Source organism: Lycorma delicatula, chromosome 9, assembly GCF_047948215.1.
Source record: "Lycorma delicatula isolate Av1 chromosome 9, ASM4794821v1, whole genome shotgun sequence".
Taxonomy (NCBI): Eukaryota; Metazoa; Arthropoda; class Insecta; order Hemiptera; family Fulgoridae; genus Lycorma; species Lycorma delicatula.
Window position 1 is genome coordinate 50636377 of NC_134463.1, and position 18572 is coordinate 50654948.

The window sequence follows — 18572 nt, forward strand, 5'->3', positions numbered from 1 at the left end:
AAAATTAATTATATCTATACCTATTATTACAGAAATAACTCCAACTCCAGAGCCATCTACACAAAATAACGAAACAACTGACTCTGACACGAAACAAGTTACAACTCCAGTAGATTTAACACTAAGTGATAAAAGTTTGAATGTAGCTGAACAATTAAAAGAAAACAAAGAGGACACGCCAGGTAAGAAATTAAATAATTTTTTTATTTATATAATGAAAATGTATGTACATTTTATCTCATTGAACTTAATTAAATTATTAGTAAAAAAAACAGTAATTAGCAAAAAAAGAATGAAGTGTCTTTTTTACTTCATTATATTATTATTTACCACATTTAAAACATTGGTACTTTTACGATACCCTCACCAACAACTGTTTATAATTTAAAAATACACAAACATACTGTACTCTATTATTAGAATTATAAGGGATATGAAAATGTATAACAAGAACTACAAAAGTAGTAGCCAGAAGACTTTCTTAAAACATTCATCATTCTCATCACCAAAAAGAATGTTGCAGTAAAACTTGAGATCATAGGAGAATTAGCTTAATCTTGCATTCATTAACGATTATTCAGCAAATAATTCTGAATAGTAAACAGAACAAAAAAAAATGAAGAAAATGGTGCAAGAAAAACAATAATGATTCAGAAAGGAAAAAGGCTTAAGAGATTTGATTGGATTAGTAAGGCTATTAAGATGTGTGGATTGATTGTATATTTAAAATATATATAGAGTGATGTAAAACACATACACACACACACACACACATATATATATATATATATATATATATTAAAAGCTAAAGGGTAGATTGAAAAGGTAAAAAATTCATTAAAGAACTGTAAATGAATCACATTGCTACAAAAGTAAAGGATGCACAAACTGAGCTTGGAAGAGGGGAATTTAACCTAGGAAGAGGAGTAAGGCAAGGGTAGCACTTCCTTAAAACTTACAAGCCTGTCTTAAAACTTGTTTAACATGTATGTTGCTCAAAAATGCTCTAGAAATGAAGGAATCAGTACAGAAGGCAGAAAAATAAACTGTATAAGTTTTAATAGGTACAATATTAAAAGATAACTGTAAAAGTAAAAATGATATAAAAATTAGAATATCAGTTGTTAAAAAAGGATTTTATGATGGAGCTTGACTTAAAGAAGGGTGTTGTGAAGTGCTTTATTTGGAGTCTAAATCTATATGTATATGTGAATCATTGACACTATGAAAAATGGAAAAAAGAAAGGCAAGAAGCATTTGAAATGTGGGTGCGAGTAGACTAGAGAAAACAAAATCTACAGACACAGTGAAAAATAACACATAAAAAGGGAAGTGAATAAGAGTGAATGCTTAATCAGAACAGTTCAGAAGAGAGGCCAGAAAAAACAGATGATCTATCTAAAGGAAATGGAAATTATCAAGAACTCAAAAGTTTCGCTGGAAACAGAAGAGATATAGATGAACATGGTGCAAAGGATCTTCCTCAGGGCAGATAACTATATGATAATATTCAATGTTAAGTGTAATGGCAAATAATTAAAAAAATGTTTATCTGAACTATTATGAATGGTGGGGAGTATTATCCGAAAAATTAACAGAATATTTTTGTAACATTTTTATGAATATATTGTAACATGACTGGTATTGCAGGCCTGAGTAATGGATTCCTACCAATTATTATATAAGAAAATAGAAAATATAATAATTGGAAAGAATCCAGAAAGGGACAAAAAGAAGAACCCTTTTTGTAAAGAATAGGTCTGTTTTACAATTCTCTTTTGTTATACTAACCCCTAACACACAATGAACACCTGTTGCACAGTGAGAAGAGACCAGGTTTGGAATTCATGGGAACAAAAGCCTCGGTCGACTGTTCTCAACTTCGACTCGAGTCCGGTTCGGCAGGTATAGCCGCTAGTGTATAAATAGCTCAGTAAGGCCAGCAAAAAATGAGTTTGGCGGAATTCTGCAAACCAGTTCAGTGACAAGTTATGACTTCGGTCCAATGAGGAGAGTCACAGGTGTGAGTCTGTGAGACGTCAGTCCAGCGAGGAGAGTATCCAGTTCGATATGATTAAGGTGACGCCACGAGTAATTCCAGTAACCAAGAAATACTATCGGTGAGTTACAGTAAAACTCAAGTGTATAAGTGAAAGAAATAATCCAATAGACTTCATTCATAAACTGTTAAGGTAGACAACAAAAGTGATTTGAAGTGAATTTTAGAAGATTGTTTGTTAATATAAGACTAGTGGTAAAAAAGGGGTTAAAACTAGCGGTTTCTTTTGTTAATGGGTCTGAATATTAGTTTTCTATTTATATACTTGGAATAAATTTTGAACAATTATTTATTTTGAACTCTGTCTTCTGTGTAATCTGTATTTATTACTTACTATGGGTATTACTATCACTATTTGATGTGTAATATTTTGATTTTTATCATTGTTGATTACATTATGTATTTTTCTCTGCTTTTAAATCATGCTTACTGTTTTGATTTTATGTTTTATATATGTAATTATCATTTACTATTATCCTGACTATTATTGTGGTTGTAATTACTATATTAATATTTCTGTTTATTAATTGTTTTATTACTGCCATGATGTTTTATAACTGATGATGAGGGTGCTCTCAAACTGTGTTAAATGGGATAAGTAATAAAAATTTATTTTAACAAATTGTTTTGGTAATAATATTTAATTATATAGAATTAATTATATTTAATAATAATAATTATTATTAATAATAATTAATTGCAATTATTTTAATTATATTTAACTACATTATTTGAATAATTTAAACATAACACCCTTATTTAATGTTAATAAATTCGATATTAATAAAAAATTGCCAGTTGAGTAATAATAAAACAACTTGCAACAGTTTATACATTTTAGATTTTCTGTAGAAATAATTACAAATTGAATTGATGGTGACAAACTCTACTGTATGTTTGATTCACACATATAATTTAACATGAAAATTAATTATAATTGTTAAATTAGATTACAATGAGTACGTGAATAAATAGTACACCACAGATAATGTACAAAATAAACTAATTTAGAGATGTCTTTAGATCATTTAATCCTTTTCCATCTTGATCTCATTTATAGCACCCAATAGAGTAATAGTAATATTTAATATAAAAAATTGGCAATAGCATTACTAAAATTTCCTTATGAATAATTTCTGACCCCTTTTATCTTTCCATCACTTTTAGACACTAACTCCAAACTTTAATAGTGCCAGTGCCCTGTAAAAACCAACGAAGTCACCATAACAACATTTGAAAATGTTTGATCTAGCCAATCCTGAATTATTAACCTGAGTAAAGACCAACATAAATACATTAATGAACAAAATTTACCTTTAATTTTTTGTATTTCTTGAGTTTCATGACCTCAGAATCCAAAAAACCAAAGAACTGTCAATGTGATTTTTGGCATGATATCATACTTCCCTTTGATAAGATTATAAAATATAAAATAAATGTTTAGAAAGTAAAACAGAAAATATAAGTATTTTATCACTATTGCATATACATTGATGGCAGTCAAATATTATATCAGGATTCAAAATTTAAAATAATATAGCCAACATAACAGTTTAGAATTTCTGTTAATTTTGTATAAACTTAACTGTCATTTTCATCAAATTTTTTATGGTTCATCACTTTGAATTACATTTTTTAAATGTATATTTTTTTCTTTTTACTGTACCTTTCATTATTATTATTAAACTTATAATAATAATTATTATATCATAATAAATTATAAATAAAAATTAAGACATTTTATTATATCATGACAATAGGTTTTTTCATCATTACAGAAAAACTGGATGTCAAATCATGGCTGCATTGAAAGTGAACAAATTCTTCTCAGTCAAACTTTTAATGCAGTACTTAAAATATTATGGGAGAGTATTATCATGAAACAAAAAAATTCCTTTTGATAACAGGCCCACTGTTTGTTTTATGCTGAACATTTAAACTAATTAGGTATTTTGCAATTGCTCTAAGAATTTATTGCTATTTCACTTATTATAAAACTAAAGGGTTGACACCTTTTTCATCCCAGAAAAACACTTTATCACTCACTTTGTCTCTTCAGAGTTAACTTGACTTTTTCTTCAGTTTCTGAATGAACCCATTTCATTAATTAGTACATTTACTTTCAGATTTACTCTTAATTAGAAAGCTATTAATAATAAATCAACATCATCTATTTCATTATCATCAATAACAGATTCAAAATCCATGCAATTCCTTCTATCAAGATAAAACTGTTAATTTATATTTCTAATGGAATTCTACCCACAATAGTAATTATTTATTATTATTACTATTTTTATTACTATTATTCCCACAACAGGAATTATTTGAAAGAGCCAGACTTTTTTAAAAGTGAGGTTAAAAATACTACCTAGCATCATGGTATTACAAAATTTGAACTCTCAGATGTAGTAACCAAATATACACATAAAAAAATGAAAGATCAAACAAGTTTACAGTCATAAAATAAGTCAGTCATTCAATTGTAACACAAATTTTAAGAAATATTTACACTGGTAACACTACATAAATCATGAATGGAAAATATACCAGCCAACAAATTTAAAATTAACAGTGATTTTTTTCTACAGAAGGAATACTTCTCCACAGAAAATATTCTATCTCTGCAGTAATAGATCATACATTATTTATACAAAATATTAAACTATCTACTTGGAATAATACTTTAATGAACTTCCATTCATTTTGAAAAGAAAAAAAGATGGTTTAAATTACAATCTACTATGCATGAAAGAATTTTAATTATGATAGTCGTCCAAAAATACCAACTAATCTGATATATTTCCATCATCCATTCAGACAACAAATAGGATGACTAAATATACCTTCTAGGATTTAATACATTATTTTTATGACAACTTTTTTAAGTATGTGCAGATAAACTGTTATATTTATAAATATATACGAGCGACACCAGAAAGCAATGATACAAAGGCTAGAAAATATTTTTAAAATACTTTGTTTTTTAAAGATTGCATTAAAATACTTCTACAACATATCTTTATTTATTTTTTAATATATGGGCTTCAATACAGCTAATGATCCTAAGAATGAGATCATCAACGTTTGTGAAGTCTTTTGATTGCTTCCTTAATCAAATTATCGCTCCACTCTAAAACTTATCATTGTATGAAAAGGTTTTTTAGCTAGATACTCATTCAATTTTGTTACAAGTGATAGTCACTTGGTATGAGGTCTAGAATATGCAAGTTTGATGCAAAGCTTTCAATTTAAAGGTCTGCAACAACTTCCATCTGTGTATAAATGTTATAAACACCATTATCATATGATTATTATCTGCCCTGAGGAAAGTCCCTTGAATTAAATTTTTCTCAATTCTTTTCTATTTCCAGGTAAACTTTTGAATTTCTGGTATCTCCTATTAACTAGCTCTATGATCAACAATAAACCTTTACCTTTTATTTTATATCTTCTCTTTTTTGCACCTTCACGTTTTTCCTATTGAACATTTGTTATAAATTTCAGCAGCAGTTTCATGCTTCATGTAAAATAATCAAAATGACTGATTCATCTAGTAATTATCATGATTTGGAATTGGTATAGTCATTTAAAAACACTCACTGCAAGTACAACATTGTTATAACAGAGACCAGGTAAACTATTTATGTCAGCTGGGCTCCACCAAACATAGAAATGCTATCAGTGTGAAAAAGTAATTTCCCTTGTTTATTATGAGGGTTATTCAGAAAGTAAAGAACGTTTTGGAATTTTAAAAAACCAAGTACAATAAAAACTTTTTATTATATACATGTGAAAGAGGGACTAAAATACTACTTTTCAACATAATCACCATACAAATTCAGGCACTTATCATAGCGGTGGACAAGCTTTGAAATTCCTGTGTCATAGAATTCTGCCACCTGTGATCCCAACTCAGTGACTCACCCATCTTGTACAAAATTTGTGGTAGCCTAGCTTCTGTGAAACAATTTCAAACAATAAAGTCCGTGAAACTTGTAGGAAACATAAAGAAAGCTCAGTTATTGTGAAACGGTGGTTTTCACGAATCTTTTCGACAACTTTGGAGACCAGATCGTCAGTCACAATGCTCGGACGTCCACTCTTCTCTTTATCGTGAACGTTTGTTCGGCCATTTTTAAACTGAATGCACCACTTCCTGAGAACTTTCACTCATTACGTTGTTCCCGTACACTTCACACAGTTCCCGATGAATTTCTATTGTTTTTAAGTTTTTTGCCAACAAAAAACCAATCACAGACCGCATCTCACAACTGGCGGGATTTTCGATTGCAGCACACATTTCAAATTTGTATATAAAAACAACTGGCAGTGCGGAGATGTTCCCGTTGTCACGGCTGGACGCTGACTGAGGTGCCGAGCACGAGCACACCAATATATACGCGATTGGCGTGCGCCTGGCGGCGTCAGGTGGAAACGTTCCTTACTTTCTGAATAGCCATCGTATTTGCCTTGTATCTTCACTTTCTGAAAAATACTCGTATGTTTACATATTTTGTTAGGAAGAAATTAATGTGTAAAATTAAACTATGTAGTTGAAGAAATAAAAGAAGCAGTAAAAGAAAGAACAAATGAACCAGAAAAAGAAAAAGTAAATGAATCTGTAAAAGAAGCAACTTCAGGTGCATCTACATCAGCACCTCGTACAACAATAGAATTTGTTTCTTCAATACCAGAAATAACAAATGAAGTGGCAGCAAGAGAAGTGACATCAACAAAGGAAGGTAAATAAAAAATAAAACTATAAATAACTAGTCATTTTTTTTAAAATAAAATAAATACTAATTTATTAAATAGTTTTATTTTTTTAAAAATTCAGTATAAAACAAAATATTTTACTTTATTATGCAGAAAAGTTCTTCTAGTTGATAACAAAACGTAAATATGGATAACTTTTCTCTACAAAAAATAATAAACAGTAATAATCTTTTATTTCTGCAGCTCTATTTTTTGGTAGAGATCTTCATTTTCAGTTACCTTTAATCCAAGTTTCCTCAGTATTTCTCCATCAGCCTCAATCTATAAATCAATACTCTCATCACATCCCCTCTCTTGCACACTTCCTCTATCACTGTATTTATCCATCTCTTGGTCCTTTACCTGTTTCCTCTGCATGCATCATCCTGTTTGTAATCTTTCCTCATCCATCCTTTCAATACGTCAAAACCACCTGAGCTTTGATCTTCCAGTTGAGTCAAAGAGTTTCCAACTTTAGTTCCTCTTTAATCATACTTCTCCTTACTCTACCTATCCCTTCTTGTCTTCCCTAGCATACTTCTCTTGAATTTCATTTCTGCTCTGTATTCAACCCTCCATATTTCTGCCAAGTAGGTAAGAATTAGCCCAAAGTATGATTTGTACATAACTCTCTTACATTGCAATGGTACCTCCTTGTTCCAGACCAACACTTCTTACATTCTGATAAAATTCACTTACCTTCTATAGTCCTGTATTTATTTCTTTAATCATTCTCCCATCCTGAGAAAAAACTGTTACCAGATAGTAAAATCTTTTACCCTTTTTATTTTTCTACCATTTATGTTCAATGAATTTCCCTTTCAGACGCATTCCATCTAATCAGGTCTTTTGAAAATAGCAAGTAGCTTGTTCCTCCTGTTATTTCCTTTTTAACTTTCTTGAAGATTCCATTCATAGTTATTATAAATAAAAGTGGTATCACTTTTCCTTATCTCAATCCATTCTCTACCTCAAACCAATCTGACCTTTCCAGCCTTGTTTTGACACAACTCTTGTTCTCCTCACACATAACCTTATCACCATCTGGATATCAATTTTATCCACCTTTCTTTCTTCTAGCACCTGCTACACAACTTCCACATTCATGCTATCATATGCCATTTACTATGCATTTACTATGTCCAGGAACACCATTACTAATCTCTTATTATAATCCCACTTCTTCTCACTCAATTGTCTCAAAACTAATATATTGCATTCACAGTGAATCTACCTTAACTGAAGGATCTACCTTCCCTCTTCTAACTATCCTTAGTCTTCCATCTGATGTAGTTTTCCAATGCCCTTTCAAACAGGTTTACCATGTGAAGATGTAGTGTAATACTACTCTAATTACTATGTAATATCTTGTTCCTTCTTTTAAATATGGGGATTATTCCACTTTTTCCAGTCTTCTGGAATCACCTTCATTTTCCATATACTTCTCTCTGTACAACCACTGTGTCACACTCCTGCAGCATTCACTATGTTGATGGTTATCTGATCAATTCCTAGTGGTATGCCTCCTTTCATCCTTCTTAACGCATATTCTATCTCCTTCGTCACTATGTAACATTTCTGTTCTGTTCCCAGTCCCCTCACCCCTGTCCAGTCCTTTTACTTCTTTCTTTCTCCCAATCAATCTGGCTTTAGGTGTTCACTAAAATACTCTTTCCTCGTAGAAAGTATTTCTTCCTTCCTTACTAACACATGTCCTAGATTTCTTACAAAACTTTGCATCTTCTCTTCCTTTTTTTTACTTTTAATGACACCAAACAGTATTTTCTTATTCCCATGTGAGTCCCTTTCTAGCTCTTCTGTGGAGAAGAGCTCTTTCCAACATTTGCTCTTCTCTCTGCTTACAACTTTCTTACATTCCCTTTTTGCTTCCCTATATTTATCCCTGTCTTCATTTTTATGGCTTTATCTCAACGTCTTCCATGCTATCTTCTTCTTTTCAACTGCCATCCTTATATCATCATTCCACCATTTTGTTCCTTTTCTTTTTCTTTTCCCACTGGTTCTACCACATACCCACTCTAATATACCATACACAGCCTTCTTGAAACAATACTACTTACTTTTTCTCCTTAGGTAAGCATTCCTTTATCTTTTTGTTCACTCAACCTTACCTTGTTTTCTTTCAATTTTCATTTTTCTTTCCCTCATAACCTTCACACTGGCAACTTTCACAAATCTAAACTTTAGTCATTACCAACCTACTGTCTCCTCCAACTACTATTTAGTCACCCACCACTCCTATCAGTTCCCTCCTTATCTCTCTCTCTCTCTCTCTCCATTAACATGCAGTCAATTACCAGTTTTGTTCTTTTCTTTCCCCATTCATACCTCGTAACTTTCTTTCTATTCTTCTCACAAAGCCACGAGTTACCCACTATGAACTTATTCTGCTCACAAAATTGTATCATTATTTCACCTTTCCCATTTCTTCCTCCATATCCATGTGGTCCCAGTACATCTTCTATTCTATTTCTTTCTTTTCCCACCTGCATATTCAGGTCTCCTTATCCTATGTGCATCTTTTCAGTTTCTCTAAGAACTGTCCTATATTTTCTTCAAAACATCCCATCTGTGGTGCATACACTTGTATGATTTCTCAAGTCTTACCTCCACTCCTTAGCTTTAAACATATTATTCTATCATCTGTTCCCTATGCAATCCTTTATCTCCTTATCTACAATAAAGCCAACTTCAATCTCTGCCTTTGCCCATCACTCCAATATAGAACAGATCCTTCCCTAAGATCCTTTCTACCTTTTCCCTTCCATTTAATTTCACTTAAACACAAAATTCTCATTCTTTTTTCTTTCATAGAATCTACCAGTTCCTCTGTGCACCCAGTAAGAGACACAATATTTGCTGTCCCTATTCCTACAATTTTAAATGGAAAGAGGAGTAAGATCACATTATTGGGTACAGTAAAACAACAATTTTGACAAAAAGATTCAAGCTACAACTACCCAAACAAAAATTATTAACATTCAATATTTTTCACAGCTAGTTTCAAAAGTTGCCTATAGCACACACCAGTAGAGGTTTCATATAAAAAAATAAAGTAAGACTTTTGAAGTAAGAATATATTTGCTATATTTTTCTTTTAGTTTTTTACTGTTGAGAAGTTATTTAATGGGTATTACACCACTTTCAAAACTAACTGGGAAAAATATTAAATGACGACCATTCTGGTAGGTGTCATATTCTGAAGTTTTTTGTCACAATTTTTTGTTTTCAATGCCCTTTAAAATGATACATCACTAACTTGCCCTTTGCATTTAGTTTTTTAATTGCATGAGATCCCTGGATGCTTGAGGTATGTCGGTCTGGTACTAAAAAAATACAAATTGTTTTGAATTAGAAATGTTTGCTAAATTTAATTTTTCTTTGTTTAATCACTGAAACATTTTTTTAAGGATTCTCATAATTAACACACACACACACACATATATATATATATATATATATATATATATATATATATATATATATATATATCACTATTATGTAACCAAGAGTGTGTGGATGTGAATTTTGTATCCCTAACTATTTTAAATGGTCAAGTTTAACAATGATTGCAGCAGATAATTTTTTTAAGTAACCTAACCAAATATAAATATAATTGTAATTTTTTTATTTCACCAAAATGTTCATATTTTTTTTGTTATTAAAAGCAATATCAAAGTTACTTTTTTTACTACAATTTCAGATGTAATTATTTTTAGCCGTTTTTTTTAGTTTATAAGAGATTTATTTAGATGTGGTCAAAAAGTATACTAAATTCGAACTGTATCAAAGTCATTTTACAGGATAAGAAAAAACTTTTAAAATTAAAATAGTTTAGTTTTACATTAAAAATCAATGTGTATATAATTTTCAAAACTGATTGTTTTGGATAACAGCACCAAACAAGTTTCCTTGTAAAATAAGAAAAATAAGAATATAGAAGGGCCTATGAAAAATCATCAGAAGACAAATTTAAAAAAACAAAGATGAACAGGTAATTGTAGTTTAAAACTAGACTATTTCTAAGTAACTGGAGGATTCAATAAATCTTATTTTAATAATTTATTCCGTAATTTGTTTTTTTAGATGAGGTTGAAGGTAGAAGTTTAAGAGGAAGATCAAAAGATGGACCAGTTGATTACGCTAGAAGACTTTCAGAAATCAGAAAGTACATTCGTTTGTATGAAGATATAATAAGAAAAATAGACGAGACTTTGGATGTAGCAGCCAAGAAATTAGGTCAGTATTGTTTGTTTCAAGCAGTAATTAAAATTATTCTCTACCGAAGAGAAACAATATATAAAATGCATTTCTTCTGGACAAAACTATATTAATTTTGCAATATCTGCCTGTCCTTTTTATGACTGTAACGCAAGTAAAACATCCAATGTAGAATCGACACTATTTAAGATTGCTTTCTTTGAAAGTAATGATGTTTACACATAGCTAGTCCTTGTAACCCACCGGGTTGGTCTAGTGGTGAACGCGTCTTCCCAAATCAGCTGATTTGGAAGTCGAGAGTTCCAGTGTTCAAGTCCTAGTAAAGCCAGTTATTTTTACATGGATTTGAATAAAAGATCGTGGATACCGGTGTTCTTTAGTGGTTGGGTTTCAATTAACCACACATCTCAGGAATGGTCGAACTGAGAATGTACAAGACTATACTTCATTTATACTCATACATATCATCCTCTGAAGAATTATCTTAACGGTAGTTACCGCAGGCTAAACAGGAAAAACAAAGAAAGCTAGTCATTGTAGAGCATAGAGTAAGGAGGGGTTTACACAGCTAAACATCTACATTGATGAGCATTGAATCTTGGTCTCCAGTCACTCAGTGAAGGAGGCAATGAGAAACCACTTTGCTCCTCATTTCCTCACTAGCATAGGATCTTGTTACCTTAAGAATAGGTATGCCAGTATCGGGAGTGACTTGTACCTCTTGTCAGATCACTTACAATCTTCTTAGATGATGATGATGAATTGACAATGATATGCTTGAACTAATCCAAGAGATTAATGATATTAAGGCTGTTAGAATTTTGCAGGAAAGAGAACAATGTATGAGAGCTTTGTGTAAAAACAGTTATGCAGTTCAATAACTTTGTTGAACGTAAAAAGAAATTGATATTTAATTGGTCTTACTATTGGTATTGCTGTTTAAGAGGATATATTTCCTCAAGATTGACCTTTGAAAATCCATCTGGGAAGTAAACTTAGATTTAAATTATAAATTTTTCCTTTATTCAGGGACACAAAATATTCAATGTAAGCGTACTGTAAAAAAGTGTTAAAAATGATTCAAAAACTAACAATGCACTCATCGATAGAAAACTATTGTTGATAAACTAGCTAACTTTTTATCACAAAATATGTAATGGTGGGAATGAATGGATGACTTAGAAATTGATGAACTGTGTTTTATCAACTTAAGCATAAATATCAAGCATCATATCCATTAGACTGGATTTTCAGATGCATCTGTTAATGATATGAAGGAATGTTTCCTGTACGCTGAATCCAATTGCAAGGCTCAAATTTTATTTGATTGTATTGCCTACAGCAAAAACCTTTTTGGAGCACTACAGTGTTCCGAGACCTAAATCTGCAAGCATCTTATTCAACTACCTTTTTGGCAAGATCCAATTAAATTCATCACAACATGATTCTTGTTTAATTGCTTTTAATGAACCTTAAACATGAAGTTCTTCAACTGTAAATAAATGGAAGAGAATGTAGAACACATCATAAAACGTGAGAATGTGTCTTTCCATGTAGTGCAAGATAGTTGGGGCAGATATTTACGGATAACATGGCTTACTTTCAAACTTGTGTAATAGGTTATTGCAAGGAGTATTCAAATTCAGATGCTTTGAGCAATGAATATAATGAAGAATAAAATATTCGCTCTCTCTAAATATATATTTTATGTACAGTAACATTATACATTTTTATTCTTTGTTATTTGTTTGTTTAGTAGTACAGTACACTTCTACACTTACAAAAATAGTGCAGTGTATAGGAAACTGTAGGATCCTCTAATACTATTATTACAGGATCCTACATCCTGGAGATTTAAACTTATATATATATATATATATACACACACACAGAAAACAGGAGTATCTCTGCAAAATTGCACATTATTTATGCTTCAAAGTAGTGCCTATTTGATATTCAACGGATGTTCTGGATAATACAAATTTCATAGCTTGAGAGTTTTCTAAATTTATCCTAATCCAATTCCAACTGATGCTTTTTAGGATGTCCAAGGAACTATAAATATGAGATTCCATTGGTATTTTAGTACTAGCAAATGCTATCATATCGTTTGATATTTTTAAATCTTCTAGAATATCCTGCTAAGATATCTGCAGATAGTTAATCCTGAGGATGTTTTTTAACCAAGTGGATTTTATTGGCATGAAAGTTATGATAAGGTTCTTGAAGTAAATTCACACTTAGCTTACACAGATGAGGTGATTCATGATTAGATGCACAGAAAATTAGTTAATGGAAAGTGTAAGTTTATGTCAAAAGAAAAAAAAAACTAGTGATAATTAGCAGCATAACATGACTGTTTACTGTAATAGTATTGATAAATCAGATAAATAAGTAAAAATGGTGAACTTTATTTGTTTGTTGTAACATTAAAACTGAACTTAAAAATTGGATTTTCAATACTTTGCTTCTTTTTCCCTATCACATCTTTCTTACTTTTCCAGATGGAAATCTTTTTATTTATATTTTTTAAGAGGTTTTATACATCTGTTTTTATTCAATATTTTCAGAGTCAACCATATTTTGGAGGAAAAATGTTTTTGGATTATTCAGATCTTATTTATAATATTTCATTATTTTAATTACCTGGATAATCTGTAAAATGAAGTAATAATTAATCAAATTTCAGCTAGGCACAAATGCTTAATATGCAAAATACCATGATAGTTAATCTATTTCTGATAGCTAGTTAATACTACCATAAAGCAACTAAATATCAATTCTCTTTTTTGCTTAATAAACCTGAAAATAAAAGAGGAAATCATTTAATAATATTTTCCTTTGTTTTATAGTCAAAACAAAATATTCTGTATAATTATGGTGTGCTATCTCTTACATGAGATTTTGTTTGTTTAACAATATAAATGCTATTGAATATAATACATGTTGTTTGAAATAAAATTATAGTTTCATCTCTTTTTAGCTTGAAGAAAGGAAAGGTCCGGTAAAAGTTTTATTTTAAAAAAGTTGAAAATACAGTTGTAGGACTTTTCTGTCATGCAGCTTTTTTCTGATGCACAGCTTACAGACACAACTTAATTAAAAATATTTATCATTTTATTTAAACTTAATGTTTGTCTTTATTTAATTCAATGATTCTAACTAAAGTGGGTGTGCATACTGTATTTCATTCGTGCAGGTGTGGCAGTACTAGCGGCTACTTTAAAAGCTTTTTTGTACTTTAAATATTATTCATTTATTTAATTCTACTGCTCACCTGTGATGTGAAAACATAGCAGATGACTGGAGAAGCTGTACGTCAATGTTACACTAGCATTCCTTGTGGTTAGAGGGAGTATTAATGAAGCAGTATACCCACTTAGCCAATAGTTTATTTAAAGCCATTTTTGGGGTGGGGGTGTGATTTTGCAGACATTTTTTTTTAAACATTATTTTTCTTTAATTGTTAACAGATGTGCCTAAGAAAAATATGACCTTAATTAGGTGAAATCTCAAGATACTGAGGGTGACCTTGCTTTATAGCCTCATCCCCTTAAACATACACTGAAGCGACACTGAACATACACATGTACATATGAATATCTGGAAATTTTCAATCTGGTTTTTGGGTTCCTTAGGTATCAAAATGTAAAGATTCAGTAAAAACTGCATGTGCCCAGATTGGACAGATTACAATACTTTCCCTTCTAAAGCTATAGCTCTGCTATAACACTAGACGGGAAAGTAAAATATTCTATTGGGATTTTAAATTTGGATTATAAATAAAAATAGTTATATTATTTTTTAAATTTTAATGTGTGATGATGAGAAAGGAAAATCCTGAAAGAAAGGATGAGAAAGAATTCCTGAAAGAAAAGAAAAACCCCACTTTTATATTAAATTCATTTCATCAGATTAGTTAAAATGTTACAAATAAATGATTACACATCATGGCCAGATAAAAAATAAAAGCAAAATTAATATGTAAACAATGGCTTCTCATTAGCTGGTCCCAATTTTGATTCCCAGTAAGGATGCATTTTTCATCTTGTTATAAAATCTCATTATTATTTGTGCTTGTTTGTTATGATAAACAAAACCTTATCAATGGGATGAGGATGAGGAATTATTATTATAATCAATGATTTGCTAAATAATTATATGATACTACTGAATCCAGGTTCATTTTTAAAAAAAAACCTCAGTTTATAAAGGCACACAGTAAAAACTAAAATGTTAGTACTATTATGATATTTACTATAGATGTATTTTGATATTTAATATTTTATAATTTCTTCTTTTCTTACAGATAAGGGATTGGGAGATGTCAACAATGCTATTAAAAATATAGCAAAATCTAACAAAGGTACTATTAGTTTACAAAAGAGTATTCCCAAAAAAGTAAATGCAGATGAAGAACAATGACGGAAATTGAACGTAAAAAAATTTAACATAGCAAATAAAAAATTTGTTATATGAAAATATTACTTCAAATAATTTTTTTTTTTTTAAATTAAACATAAAAACAATAGTTTACATAATTTTAACATTCTTTCAAATGCAAAATTATAACAGAAATTATTATAATACAAAATAAATACTATCCAGCTATTTTAGTACATTTCACTCTGAAAAACTTTATTTTCTATAAAAAATTTAACAATTAAAAGATTATCTAACAATTAATGTAAAGAAATTAATTCCAATTGATTTATTTGAACTATAATTATAAGTAATTATAATTTTAAAAAGACATAAAATTTTAATTATTAAATTTTATCATTTAAGAAATAAACAGGTAAAATTAATGCTTCAATACTTTTATTCATAAACTAATTGAATAAATTTTATGTTATTTATGATTTAACATAATTTTGTTTTGTTATAATTTTAAACCTGTCAAACCTGTTAGATGTAATGCTAGTCAGTTTTCAACTTTTTTTTTAAATCTAAAAAAAACTTAATGTCCTTATTTTATACCTTAAGATAGGGATAAACAGAGAAGCTGAATTCTCATTAGCTTATGAGGTTCTTTCCAGGCTGGTGAAAATCAGGTAAGTTTCAGTTTAATTCAATCATTGAGAAAGGAAAAATAATGAAAATTTAAAAGCAATATAAAGTAAAAGTCTAGTAAAGCTTTTATTTTTACTTTATTTTAGTAAGTAATATGACCTTAGATGTGTTATTTGTTTATTTTATTGAGGATGAATGATATATGAAAAAATATCAAATCCTTATTGAGAACTGAACTCAGAAAGGAATACAAGTAAATCATCAAAAGTAATTTTCTTAAGTCCAGGGACTGGAAGAAAAAAAAAAGTGTACCGAAAGTTTAATAAACAGAGAACTATTATTTTTTCTACTACTCTGTATTTGACTGACTACTTGGAAGCCAGAGTGACTGTAAATTTTGTACCATACAGAGAGATGTTAAAACATCTTATGAGATATGCTTGACAATCGACAGAGCTGATAATCTTCAATTTAATAATGCTTAGCCACACATTCAAATCATGCGGCCCTTGCGAAGTTGAAATTTAAACTGATTTCATACTCTCCATACTCACCAAATTTGGTACCATGCGATTTTCCCTTCTTTCCAGAATTAAAGATGGATACTAAAGGTATTCAATTCAGATTATGAACTGAAAGATGCAGTAACGTCATAAATCATGAAAATCCAGCATTCTTCACTGATGGATTGAGAAAACTGGTTCACTTAACAGTGAACCAGTTTTCTCAATCCATCAATAAGTGGTGGATACATGGAAAGATCAAACTAAGTTCTTGAAATAAATAAAATTTACTTTTAATGGTATATTTCTTTCACTTGACTGACTACTTCTTTTCATTTGCAAGTGTCTGTGTATTACATCTCAGTTACCTTCATTTGTCCAATTTAAACATTTAGTTCAACATTTAAACAGTCACTCAATTTAATTTTACTCTTTGGTAAAGGAGTTTGTGAGGATTTTGTTAGTTTGTTGCAAGATGTTATGAAATTTGTTTGTAATTCTAAAAATTTTACCTGATGATATTGATAATTTTTTATAAATTTGAAGAATGTTTCCATTATGTATTTTCTGTCCCTAGACACGACTTTGATTTTCATCCTGTAAAATGTTATAGAAAATATGCTACAAAAATAACAGCATTGATAATCATGTTTAGACATCTACAAACTTCCAAACTACAAACTACTTCCATCTACAAACTTTAAGTTACTTATTATTATAATTGTTGCTTAAGAAGAATATATATTAGGTGATGCAACATGTATGAAAAAGCGGCTTGTTTATGCTGAATTGTGTGTAGTAAATAGTAAAAATGTAAGGTAAATTAGGTGTATTACTAGTAAATTACAATATGACTGAAAAAGGAGACCAAATAATGACTTCCAGATGTATGAAACCTCAGCAATTTTAACGTAAGTTATTTTTAATTTCTTTGTAAAAATTTAGAGTGTAAAATTAATAAAGGTTTGAAATAAGTTCAATAATGTTTGTGTAATCAGTTTTAAGTATTTATATGTTTTCTGTTCTTGGTCAAGCTTTGATTTCTCAAGACTGACTTTTATGGAATCTGTTACCAAACTACGATCAGTGAAATAACATGAAGCTATTAATCTTAATCCAACTAGACATAAGGAAGTTTTAATCATCTTTTGTGGAAAATAAAAAATTAAAACAGACTTTTTAGAAAGAAGAATATGAAATTATGTAAAATGTACTATGATGGGGAAAAGATTTCAGTCAATTGACATTCTTGAACACATTTGTAAGGCTTTCTTAATTCAGTGCCTGAAGACAACTACATCTTTTGTTCGTGTAATAATGAGTGTACACAAAGCTTGTAATATCCATAGATCACCAAATCAGGATGTGTTGTTAACTACTGCCAACTACAGAGCGATGTCTGTAGACTATAAAAAGAAGTAATTATTATTAAAATTAACTCACTCAAGTAGGCATCACACTAATACTTCACAAGGTAATTTTAGTATTCATTTGTGACAATCCAATACACTACAAAAACTATAATTATACTTATCTGAACAGTTCTCTTTTATTGACAAATGGATGATAAAAAAATGTTCTTTATTAATAAAGCTGGCGTAATTCTTGTTATACCTTGTTTTTAAGTAACATGCTTTATAACTCCATTTGTTAATAAGGTATATTAAAAACTATTGACAAATAAACATAATAAACATTTTGTAAGGGAGATTTGTAAAAAAATATTAATAAAAATTATAAAATTAATTATACATATATTTATATATTTAAAATCTTTAATATTTATTTATAGAATTAAAAAAATTAACTATATTTAATTAACTCTCTTGTGAATTAAGTTTAAATAAGTGATTATTTATCATATCTTATTCGCATACATATTGAAATATCTTATTGTAAATAAATATTGAAAAACAGTCAGATTTATGGAAAACTTAATTACTTGACCAAGAACTTGAATATTACAGATTCCTAAACAGTCAGAAAGTATAAATGTG

General features: G+C 29.6%; 1 long non-coding RNA gene across 1 annotated transcript in view; it reads right to left on the reverse strand.

The window, feature by feature from the left end:
- LOC142330098 (uncharacterized) overlaps nucleotides 1–18572 on the reverse strand; it is an 83862-nt gene that overhangs the window by 60772 nt on the left and 4518 nt on the right. The window contains exon 2 of the long non-coding RNA XR_012757679.1: nucleotides 17088–17172. This is a non-coding gene — a long non-coding RNA (uncharacterized LOC142330098). The remainder of the gene's footprint in view (nucleotides 1–17087; nucleotides 17173–18572) is intronic.